The following is a 13214-nucleotide window of genomic DNA, read 5'->3' on the forward strand; positions in this document are numbered from 1 at the left end:
TTCATCATAAAAGACATAAATTGCCTTTCAAAATAACTTACTGTCAAAACCAACTTATTTAATGCTTATTAAAATGTATTCAATAATGTGCATTTGTAAACATTGCACTTAATGCAAATCATATTTTTTAAGAATTTAATTATTCCATTTACCACAATGTGAAGTATTTGTTTAAAAATACAGAACTATGAGTTCTTTTAAGAACTTTTAAGTTAGTCAGATAAAGCGTTTTTCAAAAATAAGGTTGAGCAGAACAGAAATATCTGTTTGCCCCTGCAGTTCAAAGTCTTGTCGTCTTGACGTGGTGCAGGAGGTGATGACTGACCTCCTGTCTGTCCAGCAGCTTTTTTCCTCTCCTCTTCAGACACTCAGGATCACCTGCCTGGAAGACCCACCGGCAGAGCCCGTTCAAACAGCTCTGTCTGACGGACGTTTAAAGAACAGACTTTCTTGCAATCAGACAAATCCCTTTCTTCACCATTTCAAGTGCGGAACATCTCATGAAGTCGGTGCTGTTTACAGCTTGAATGTATTCCTAAAACTATACCTCCAGTAGCTGAATCAAATTTATTTCAGGTCACAAGTGACTCAAGTATTCCCTGCTTTATTTCCGCCTAGTAACATCATTTGATATGTATGATTATCATTGATATGTTCTTCATCATTAAAGAATAGTCCAGAGCCTCCTGAGCAGTTCACCCTGTGTAGACGTGTGCCCGAGTGCATCCTGGGATGTGTGGGCAGGGGTCTGAGCCCGGACTGTGCTGCAGGCTGGCGGTGACTGGCGTTGCCCAGCTGGCTGAACTCTGCAGAGCATGTGGTGACCACAGCGCCCCCTGTGGTTTCCCGGGTCCTTGCAGGCTTGCAATGCTGCTGGGGAGGGATGTGCAGAACCGCTAATTCCAGATTAGCTGGGTAGAACACAATTAATTATTTCTAAAAATAAGGTCTTCAGTACATTCCTTTTCTTCCACGGTTTCTATTTCTCTATCAGCTCTATAAATTAGTTCCATGACAGCATAGTGAAGGAGTCCAAGTAAACCAGTTTCAACAGAGTGGCCTGTTTCCATCTGAAAACCATCCATGTTGTATATGCAACACGTTTCCCGTTTTCTTAATCTCCTCTCACCTTCCGCTGGAAACGAAGGGCGACAGAGCCACACGGATTCGCGGCTGTGCGGCAGTCTGAACTGGACTCACCTGCGCGGGTCTCCGCTGACTGAAGAAGCTCCAGCTGTGGCCACAGACAGCAACAGCAGGATGGCGGCAGCTCCAAGGACCGGCCAGTCAGCGCTCCAGCTGTACAAAGTGCTTGCAGCTTGTTGCGGTATATTTTTAAACTTCTAGGTGACAGGTGGGGGGTCATGCGCCCATCCCTCATCTACTCTCTCCATCCAGGACAGGGTCCTGGGGCAGCCGGGGTCTGTCCCTGCAAGCCGGGGGCGCAAGGCAGGAAAGTGGGGTTCAGAATGTCCGGAGTCAGACACGCAGGAGGGAGGAGGGCAGAGTTTTCAGAGAAGAGTTCGGAAAGATTTATTTTTACTTCTAAGTAACACACTGCATTTGCCTACAGTAAAATGTACCTGCCAGGGTTTGCCCGGTCATTTTCAAGAAATGTTTATTTTTTTTTAAAGTCTTTTCACGTGGAATCTAATTAACGACTTCTAATAATCCCAGTATGCCATGTGATGACCCAAGGAGTTAGTCAACGCCATGCCCACATTCTGCACAGTATTAACCGTGCAGGTCTGACACAAGGACTGTGGAAGAGAACCTGCCAGAATCCAGGTAGCACCGCTGACTCAGTCAGTCCCTGGTCAGCTGGGAGCCGAGCAAGAGGAGTGGAGCCAAAACGGAAAACTGCTGGCCTTCACTCCCTGCAGAACAAATGGTTTCTATAGGAGCAGAAGCGATCAATGCGCTAAGAACACCCACAGGAGTTTAATGAGTCACAAACCCTCCTGTCTGATGGCAGTTTCTGCTCTCTTCTGCTTGGGAGTAATTAGCTGAACGCATGCTGAACTCGTACGATGCAGGGACCTCTTGCACCCAGCTGCCTTCTGGAATCGGAGCTCATGGACACTCGGGACACCAGTCTCCAGTCCTGGAAAGATTATGGACCTGACAGCAACAACTGGGAAAATCATTTCAGTGATTTTACTCAGTTGATGGACAAATTGCTGTTCTCGGACAATACCCTGTGCTTTCCCTGGAATCGGTGGAAAAACTTCAGATATCCCACATTTTGCATTTTTTTAATACAATTTTAAGGAACACTGGTAAAATTTATTGAGGGAGCGCGGGCATTGAACTAAAAGTGTTTTAGTGATTATTATTTAAAGCTGTCTATAAATCATTGTAAAACATACGGTACTAATTTTTATATGATCCTTTTAAAATATGTAAATATAGAGTATGTTTTACTTATCTTTGTATGAATGTTATTTAATTTGCTATCACTGAGTCACTTATGAAGACCTCTTATCATATTTCAGTTAAAAAGTGTGTTTTAACCACAGAGGGGCACCTTCTGCTGAGAACGTGCTGAAATCATTAAAGACATAAGGTGCTAAAGCCTGCAAACATCAGCAGAACTGAAATACAATTTAAACATAAAGATGATCTAAGACCTTTATATCTATAATCTATAGATATATAATCTATAGTGTACTAAGAAATTGGATTTTGATTATGCCATAATCAAAGTTTCATTCTTTGCAATTGCAGTCTTCACTGTGTTCTGGGGTCCAGTGTAGTAGATTATAAATTAAAGTTTAATAATCGTGTTCAGTTCTCATGGATTCACACTTAACTCTACCCATTTTATAATAAAATATAATTACTGTTTAGAAACACTTTTTAAAATTAAATGATTGTAACAACTTTGACAACTGTAAATTAAGTTTAACTAACTTGCTCAAATTCTTTGAAAAAGCATCAAACATGGTTGCTAACTAACGGTAGAGAACATGACTTGATATACTGTGTCCACATTTCCAGAAGGCTTGTGCTGAAAGGTTAACTCTTAATAAATGAACGTATGCACATGACTGAAGAACTGGCTTACAGAAGACAGTAAACAACCTTAAAGCACACAAGCTGTAGCTGGCCTGGTGGGAGCAGGGGTGTTCCGCAGGGAGCAGTATTAGGCCCGGTGCTCTTCCTGTTGAATACATCAAACAGATCCTGGTTTAGTCAGTGAACTAATTGAAGTGGCAGATGAGGTAAAAACAGGAGAAAGCAGAAACAGCAGCAAGGGGATTAGAAAAACACTATCAGAACAAAAAAACATCAAAATCACTGGCAAACACTTGGCAACTGAAAGATAATCAAGACACACTGTACTTGAAGCCTGAGCGATTTAGAGCTGTAGGCAGCTATGCACGAACTTTTAAACAAGTATTGTAATAAAAACTTCAAAAGCATCTGTAACCTTATCGTGACATAATCTCGCATTCACAGTGCTACTGTAGGTAGGATCACTTGCTGCTAAACCTTACTTCACATTTATATGCATAAGCAGCGTCACACTTTGTGCAATTCATGCTGAACTCCTTGACAGATGACTTGTGAGTATTTAAAGCTCACAGTGGACGCTGAGCTGAAAAAACAATGTCACAACGATACTGCAAGGCACAAGCACAAAGTTAAACCCAAAAGAGAAAACCTTCTCTGAAAACCAATATTCTGTCACTCAATTCCCCGTGAGTGTGCAAACAGGAGCAGGGAAGTTGCTCACACCTTGGAGAGTACTCCCCCGTGCTGGCCAGGACTCTGTTGTCATCTCCAGAGGCGCGAGGAGACTCCTATTCAGGTGAATCAATGAATTTGAAAGAAGCAGAAGCTTTACCGGCGGACGCAGAGATAAGAGAGAATCAACAGCCGCCTTAATCCGCCATTTCCTCCCTATAATGAGCCTGTCTATATGAATATTGCACTCCTGGTATTCTCAGCTCGTTATCTGCCACACGAAAATGCAAACCCTCTTTAATGACAGAATTCCTTCTCTCTTAATCTTTGTGCCGGAACTACAAGAGCGTGCCTTCCAATTCCACAGGCAGACGTGACGGTAATGCGCGGTAAATTTAGCTTCACATCTTTAACAATTGTATTAGGTCTTCTGACGGGCTTTTGTTATGTTCTTAAAAACACACAGGGCGACAAAAGAGCTTTAATTTTCTGACTAAATCAGACACTTAAATGAAATGCAGGCTGCTGTCCTCTGGAAAGAAAGGCCTCCGTGAGGACCTGATCAATATTGAATGAAACTGTCTCATTGCTGGCGCGGGGCTGAGAGAGTGCGGTCAGCAGGGCAGGTGGGCTCTCTTTGAGCCCATCTTCATGAAAGACCGCTGACCCTCCAGGGCTGAAGCCCTTGCAAAAACACACATAATAAGCTTTATAAAAAATTGAAAACAGACTTGGGTGTGACATTTAGAGTAAAGCAGGCAGTTATATTGGTTTCATGCCTTTTGATGTAGCAATCACCATTTTAAGGTGGGTTAAAATAATAGCCTAAGAGACTCGGCTCAGAAGAATTTTTGAAAAGGTGGAGGAGCAAGCATGGAAATAAAATGCTTTCGCTTGGCATTTAGAGCCCAACAGGTAACATGCCCAGCTCAGCCTCAGCAGCACTCAGATCATTGTCTGCATTAACTCAACCACCTGATAAAGGTCAAGTGTGCTCTTAAAAAACTCCTTTGCTGTTAACAGCCTTTTTATCGCCTGGCAATTAAACTGTGCATACTGCTTTTACTTGAGGCTGTAATTCACCCTCTCTCATCAAAAGTTTCCACTGCAAACTCTCCAGCGCTGTGCTGAAGGGATGGGAGGGAGGTGTAATCAGGAGCTGGTTGTGCCCATGTGAACGCAGGGCACTAATTGTCTTACACCAATGATTATCATCACCAGCTGGGCGGACCGCAGGGCACTGGGGCACATGGAATGGAACAAGCTCCTCAGTGATTTATTCAAATTGCGGTTACTGTTTTGTGTCGCTACTGTACTGTACTGTCGGATCGCTGTTTGCAACTGTCATTTTTTCCAGATTTTAAACTGAAAACGTTTCCATGTTTAACATGGAATTAAAGAGTATGGAAGCCCGGAAACTGGAGTGGGAAGTCACAGATGGAGGAGCATTTGGAAAGTTCGAATGAGGCCGGAGAGAGAGTCTCAAATCCAGCTGTTCCTGCTGCTCAAGGTCAACCACAGAAAAAGGCAGCTGAAGACGTGAGGAAGTTTATTGGTGACCGTCTCGATTCTATCAAGACCAACTTATTATCCCTTCCAACAGCACAGCATGAGCCAAGCAGGCTGATGGACACAGCGGATGGGTGACAATCTTGCACCTATGGTCAAGAAAATCTGCCAGGACCTGCAGTCCGCTAACAACTCTCTCTAAGTAAGCGTGATTGATCAGCAGAGGTGATTCCGCCGGCAAAATATCCAGATATTGGGCACCCCTGAAGGAGAGGAGAAGGGGTGGTCCACAGACTTTATAACAGACTGAATTCCCCAAACTGCTAGGGCGGGAAACGTCAGAGACCACAGGGATCTTTGCCCCCTTTGTCCAGTCATGGGAAAGGTAAGGAACGGAAGACCAGCCTGCTACTGACCGGGGAATTGGAATGATCACAAACTCCAGCCCATTCCTCTCGCTCTTCCTGCAGGGCAGTCTGAGGACAGCGAGGGGCAGAGGGGGCGCTCTTGAGCCCTCAGAGCCCGCGGGGCCTGGCGGGGCCTGGCGGGGCCAGAGCAGGTGTAAGCAGACCCCTGTTTCAGAACCACGGGCCTCTGCCCCCACAGAGCACGGAAGCCCCCCCCTTCGTCTGGCTCCACGGCTGGGCTTAACAGGAGCTGACAAGCAGGGCCCTGGAGATGCAAACTAAATAGACACGTCCTCTTGCATTTGTTTCTTCTGTATAATACAGTCAGCGTGGCTCTCATTACACACCCCAGACAAGAGCGCTCCGACTCTGGACACAAAACACAACCAAGAAAATGAGAATTTCGTGGGAACACCAATTACAATACACACACCATCACGAAGCAAGGCATTCGTTCTTAATTGGTAATAAAGCCCAAGGACTAGACCTAGAGGGTATTGCACTTCAAAATATTTTTTGTTGTTGTTTTTTTTGCACTAAATAGACATAAGACTGTCAGACAAACATAAGCATTTTGTGTTCCTTTCACATAATTTAAAATCTCTTCAGACAGTAAAAATCAGAAGCTGTGCAGCCTGTAGAGAGAGGTAATCGACACTGAACAGCATTTCCAGCTGGCGAAGAAGATGCAATATTTATTGACATTTAAATTCACAGTTTTCAGTGCCCTGAATAAAACTGACAAAACAGCTGTGCCAAATAAAGACAGCCTGCCACATTATCATCTGCACAGAGTGCCTTCCCGTCGGTGAGGATGTTCACCGGTCAAAGAATGGCTACCAAATACAGTACACTTCTATTATGTAGCAGCTGATCAGGTTTTGAAAAATGTCTAATTATTTAACTCACTTTGCAATAGCTTTCATGTAAAACACATGTACAGCACGAAATCTAGATGGAAAGGAGCGCACAGCTGAACGCTGGTGCAAAATATCTTGTGATGTTACAGACAGGCCCGGTCATGCACAACCAACCAGGCTCCTGGCACGGGATCCTCACAGGACAGGGAGCTGCTGACAGCCTGGGGCCTGAAGAGCCCTTCTGCTCCCGCGCGCCCCCCAGTCTTCCTCGGAGCGGGGTCCCCACCTGCGCTGACCTCTGCCCGGAGTCGGGAGCCCTGAGCACCAGGAGGAGCTCCTGCTCTCGGGGGTTCGAGACGGATCATGCTGGAGTTCTGGGCCTGGACCTTCGCTCCTGATGCCTCCACGGCCGCCCCCTGCTGTGAACGGTGAACAGGACAGTTTGAACAAACAGCCCGCAGAGAGATGACAAGTCTACCGCCCTGAAGACGGCGCGCATCTTCGGGGATGCTCAGCGGACTCAGGAGCAGGAAACTCCGATTTGTGGCTTCACTATTATTATTTTTCCTCCAGGTGTCGGTGTTATAGATTTAGTCAACTGCTGACCCACAATCCAAGCGGATCACTTGCATAGGAGGCCAAACCGTTTTAACCGGATTCCAAGAACCTGCCAGCTGCCATACAGATGCCGAGCTCCAGGTTTTTCTCATGTCCAGTAAGTGCTCATACGGATCATCCATAACACCTGAAGCCTAAAGCCTTCAGATTCAAAAACTCCAACTAGAGCTCTTCTCCTCTTAGGCTCCTCACAGAGTGGGGTGCCGACACAGTTACAGACAAGCAGAACTACAGAGCTTTGCCAGAAGATGAGAAATTTTAACAAACTGAGAAGGCGAAAAATAAGAAGAGGCTTCATAAACCAAGGAGATCATACATGTAATATACACAGTGTAATATACAAATATACACACAAGAACCACTTACCGAAGAGAAATGTTTTGACTTGCTGGCTAGCAGTTGTTTTGATTGCATCTAGCTGTTAGAATCTGCTCATTTTTTAAATACCAGTGATGTACAATGTGTGCTTTTTCTTCATTCTACTGTAATTATTCATTAGATTGTCTCTGGCAGTTTATTATAATACATTTCAAAACCTTCTGCTAAATTTCCTTTTCATCTCAAATTGATTTTAGCCTTGCAAATGAAAATCTGTTGTCGTGCTGTGATGCCCTTTTCTAAACAGTGCAAAAGGAAGACATGCTAATTTTCAATGACACAACTGTCCTTTTTATTTAGAAGCTGCTAGCTTTTTAAAAAATGCATTACTATATACTGTGCTGACCGCAGCAGTAGAATAAAAAGAGAGGTGTATTTGGAGTTCTTTATTAAAAGGAAATGAAAACCAAATGACAAACCCTTTCATAACTAAGCTGGTATTTATGTCTCACCTTCAGAGTTCTGTTTGTTATTATTTGCAAATGAGTCAAGAGAAATGCCCACAGAACTCAGGACTCTATGGAGCTGAGGTAATAAAAGAAATCATCCTGAGCTCAAACAATCTAAATGTCATTCGCTGGCAATTACCTTTGAAGGAAGCATGGAGTTACTGTGACTAAGCAATTAGCTTTGACTTCACACTAATTGCTCCTTATTTCTTTCATTTTCCAACATTTGTTAATGGCTCCTGTTAGAGGTGTCAGGAAACCAAGAGTATGAAGAGGATGTAAGAGAAAAATCCTGACGAGGTTTAGAGAATAAATAAACTCATTCCTAAAGCGGCACAAACATGAAAACCAATAAAACCATTAAACGTTTTAACAGCAGCAAGCTCACCACGAAAAGTAAAAGATACTGATAGAAATTCTGCAGCGGATAAGATAGAGTATAATCATCTTAAATTAAACACTTCCAGTGGTTTAAGGAAATGGGATATAATCTGACAAAAGAGGTAATAAAAATGCAACTCTTGTTTAAAAAGTACAAGAGTGGGACCCAGTTCTTGTCTACAGCAGTAAAACCAGCACATCTTTCTGAAGAGAAAGAAATGTGCAGTGATGAAGGGACAATATTTCCTCCTAGAAATTCAAGCTGAGATAAGAAAATGAAAAAGAATTTTATCAAGAGGACTTTTTAACTGCCAAGGATAAGAGGAAAATCCTGTAGGCGGGCACAAAGCCAGACTGACCTCACATGGCCTGTTCCCCTTCTGTCCATCTTCCACCTCTACACACTGACCACACTGACCACACTGGGCACAGGGCACAGTGACGCTCACACTGACCACACTGGGCACGGGGCGCAGTGACCCTCACACTGACCACACTGGGCACAGGGCACAGTGACCCTCACACTGACCACACTGGGCACGGGGCACAGTGACACTCACACTGACCACACTGGGCACAGGGCACAGTGACCCTCACACTGACCACACTGGGCACGGGGCACAGTGACCCTCACACTGACCACACTGGGCACGGGGCACAGTGACCCTCCCACTGACCACACTGGGCACGGGGCACAGTGACCCTCACACTGACCACACTGGGCACGGGGCACAGTGACCCTCACACTGACCACACTGGGCACGGGGCGCAGTGACCCTCACACTGACCACACTGGGCACGGGGCACAGTGACCCTCACACTGACCACACTGGGCACGGGGCACAGTGACCCTCACACTGACCACACTGGGCACGGGGCACAGTGACCCTCACACTGACCACACTGGGCACGGGGCACAGTGACCCTCCCACTGACCACACTGGGCACGGGGCACAGTGACCCTCACACTGACCACACTGACCACACTGGGCACAGGGAACAGTGACGCTCACACTGACCGGGGCACAGTGATCCTCACATTGACCACACTGACCACACTGGGCACGGGGCACAGTGACCCTCTTCCTGACCACACTGGGCACGGGGCACAGTGACACTCACACTGACCACACTGGGCACGGGGCACAGTGACCCTCACACTGACCACACTGGGCACGGGGCACAGTGACCCTCACACTGACCACACTGGGCACGGGGCACAGTGACCCTCACACTGACCACACTGGGCACGGGGCACAGTGACCCTCACACTGACCACACTGGGCACGGGGCACAGTGACCCTCCCACTGACCACACTGGGCACGGGGCACAGTGACCCTCACACTGACCACACTGACCACACTGGGCACAGGGAACAGTGACGCTCACACTGACCGGGGCACAGTGATCCTCACATTGACCACACTGACCACACTGGGCACGGGGCACAGTGACCCTCTTCCTGACCACACTGGGTACGGGGAGAAGTGACCCTCACACTGACCATGCTGGGTACAGTGACCCTCACACTGCCCATGCTAGGGACAGGGTACAGTGACCCTCACACTGACCACACTGGGTACAGGGTACAGTGACCCTCACACTGACCACAATGGGTACAGGGTACAGTGATCCTCACACTGACCACCCTGGGTAGAGGAAGAGGGTTCCTCTAGCCTTCCATGTCATTCCAGGTGGCAGTGTGCTGTGTGCTTTGTGCTGCGTGGCACAGCGCGGCTCATCAGGCTCAGGGTTTCTTCCTCTCCACCCCACACCCAGGAAGTCTGAGATATCCAACAGACCTGTCACCGGCTGCCTCAGTCACAGTGAACGATGTAACACAATGTTTGGAACTGCTCTGGTGTGCAAAGTGAAGAGCTCAGAAAGAAAACAATTGAGTTGTTTAGCTGAAACACCAGCATCTTCAGTCTCACGAATCTTCACTCGTCCATCACCAGAGAGCCACTCGATCTGGCGAGGGTCCATCTGGGAAGCCACGTGAGGCAAGACTGCCCCCCTCTGGGCAACGTGCGCCAATCCATCACAAGGCCCTCTAGGTACTTTTTGTTGCCAAGGGAGCTGCTTAGTATTAGGCCATCTGATTACGGCTGAGTGCTAATTGCCCAGAGATGTCAAGGCTGCTACTGGGTCCTCATGGAGGGCTAACAGACATCTCCGACTGGGACATCCAGACTCATTCTTGCCTGGCAACTTGATCAAAGGATTGCAGACTTAATTGTTTGGAACGGCTATTGTGTGTACACAAATTCACAATTAAAGCCCCATTATCACTCTGATTAGAGGTGCAAGCTAATTTAATTAATAAAGCATTATTTTCTCAGGTTCAAACAGCTGTGAACCTACGGTCCCATTACCTTAACCACACAGCACAGCATCCTCACATATCAAACCATCAAACCTCCTCTCGTTCTGCACAGCCCTGTCTAGCACACAGCTAAAGCCACTCAAAATTGGCCCGATCACTGGGAGACACTAAACTGAAATGTCACCTATCACATCCTTACCTGCCAAGCACTTCTGAATTGCATTCTCGAACGACACCGATTTCTGACTCAGGAGCAGGTGCACAATGTGCTCCTAATAAATTGTTCACCCTAATTTGAGACGAACCACCTCTTCGAATGCAGTTAACCATGACAGGCTGTAATAAATGACCTGTGAACCAGCTGTCACATCCCCACTGGCTCTGCAGGTTAACCTCTTTCTCGCTAGATTAGTCAGCTTTGCACTGACCTCGGTGAAGAACACAGATCTCTCGTTTCCTAAGAGGGCCTTTGAAGTATTGAACCTAAGTATCCTAGAATTCCCTTTGAACTGCTCTGAATAATAACATGTTAGGTTTTGTTTTCAGCTTCATCCAGCCATTCCAAAAATTAAGTCTGCACTGATTCCTGCAGAATCGAGGAATCGCTTTTCCTCGATTGGGGGAAATTAAAAGGCATGGCTGGTCACTCATCCCAGAGCTGATGAGTTTCAGTTCTGCACTTTGAACGCTGAAAACAAGCATCCAGTTGCACATTAACCTGCTGTTGGGACGTCCTGTTCAACAGCTGGAAATGAAGTCTACAACAATCGAAGCTACAATATTTAAAAGAAATGTCCGTTAATTATAAAAAGACATCCCATTTTTTGGGCAAAGAATAACAGCTAAATAGCTTATAAAGGGATATATGTTGCTCTAGTATAAGCAGACAACACAAAAGCACAGAGAAAACTGAAACGTTTGAGCTTGTTTTCAAAATGTTGCTCCGCTGGTTTTCTGAATGGTCCCCAACTGGTGCCCATTAGCAATATACAGGCAGAGGTGGGAATGACATTGTGCCAAACAACACTTTAACAAGCACTCAGAGCTGCAGGGGCTCGTTAGTTAAATTCTACAAAGACATAGAAACGATGAATGAGGGCGAGAGACATTTTTCTGTTGCCCCCTGAGCAAGCTGCTTGACTCAGAGTGCTAAATACAGGCTGTGGATAAAACTGTCAACCATGTCAATGAACGAGCAGGTAAACTGTTATTCAGCATTATTGCGACTGTGCTTCAGGACGTGATCCCTGGCCGACGGGCCGATCACTCTGAAGATGTATGACTCTTCCACTACAGATCACGATCATGACATGCGTTGTATTCTCGCACACCCCAGTGTCGGCGCCCAGCTGGCGTGCGCGGTGCTCGCTACAGGAAAGGCCCAGAGCCCAGCGGCTCTTCGCACTGTCCTGGCGCCACGCTCCACTGCGGCCCAGGGCCTCCTGCACTCCACCTTACCCCACGCAAAACAAGCGGAAAAAATAAGTAACATGGTTGCAACTAGGTAAGGTCATTTTACAGCTCCTTACCTGCTCACAAAGATGAGAGTGGTGATTCGGGTTCAACAGCTGCAGAACACAGAGTCCCTGGTGCGCCAGCCCGGGGAAACGGCCTGGAGCCTGCTGGCGATTTCAAAAACTACTACCAGGTCAAGCTCCGCTGCTTTCCAGACAGCATCCTTCTGTTAATGGTAGTCACTATTTGATCAGCCTTGATAAAGTTGTTAGTTAATTCATGCTTGTTTAGTATTTAAAAAACACTTATAATACACACGGAGTCCATAGGTCTTCAGAGACAGAGGAGACTGGACTTAAAACTGCCAGACTTTTAATCTAATAACGGAACTTTAGAGATCTAATGATACCATTTTTCTTTAAAGAACATTTTTCCATCAGGGAATTTTATGTGACAAGCGCTAGAGGCTAGCAATTTACACTTTGTCAAGTGGCTCACTGCGAATCTCGTTTGAAAGGTAAAGTACAGGGTTATCACAGAGCACAGCACTTGGAAGAGCCTGCGATTAAAACATCACTGTCAGTGCTACCTTAAGAGTTTTACCTACACAGAATCGTGCATGAGCACTTAAGGGTGTTTATGAACAATTTTGAATAACTACTTTAAAATGATTTTTGTTTGTACATCCGAGTGCCAGAACAACACTCCCTTAATTTAATGCGGAATTGTGGAACTAGAGATTTTAAGCACGCTCCACTACGGAACCAGGCTCCTTTACTGTCGAGCTCTGGTACAGTATTTTGACAAAGTACCGCTGCTTTCATCTCTGTCAGCTTGTACCTTGAACTACTGGTGGGAGTGCAAAATCGCCGCCGCCGCCCCCTCCCCCCAGCAGACAGAGAAACAACATTGCAGTCATTTGACATTCGTACCCACTCTCCTACAGAGCGCTGGAACTTCCCAGACGGCCTTGCTGGAGGCCAAAGGCGCTGTACATGATCACGTGATCACCCGAAAAGGAAGGCGCTATATCTCCAGCTGGGAAGCTACTTTTAACAGCACAAACGCGGCACTAACGAATGGGACCAGTTAGGGTCCCCGACGAAGCTGTAGGGGGGCTGAGTGACACCACATCCCCCA

At 46.3% G+C, this 13214-nt stretch overlaps 1 long non-coding RNA gene across 2 annotated transcripts; it reads right to left on the minus strand.

Moving 5' to 3' along the window:
• Positions 1–588: 588 nt before the first annotated feature.
• On the minus strand, positions 589–11266 carry LOC148650812 (uncharacterized). 2 transcript variants are annotated; one of them, XR_015925565.1, is made up of 5 exons: positions 10819–11266; positions 6753–6885; positions 3085–3163; positions 1201–2134; positions 589–911 (listed from the first exon to the last, which is right to left on the minus strand). It is a non-coding gene; the product is annotated as an uncharacterized LOC148650812 (long non-coding RNA). The 2 variants fall into 2 exon arrangements; XR_015925564.1 differs by having other exon boundaries at positions 1201–3163.
• Between the last annotated feature and the right edge of the window lie 1948 nt (positions 11267–13214).

The sequence above is a fragment of the Lepisosteus platostomus genome, chromosome 12, assembly GCF_059453375.1.
Source record: "Lepisosteus platostomus isolate fLepPlt1 chromosome 12, fLepPlt1.hap1, whole genome shotgun sequence".
NCBI classification, from domain to species: domain Eukaryota; kingdom Metazoa; phylum Chordata; class Actinopteri; order Semionotiformes; family Lepisosteidae; genus Lepisosteus; species Lepisosteus platostomus.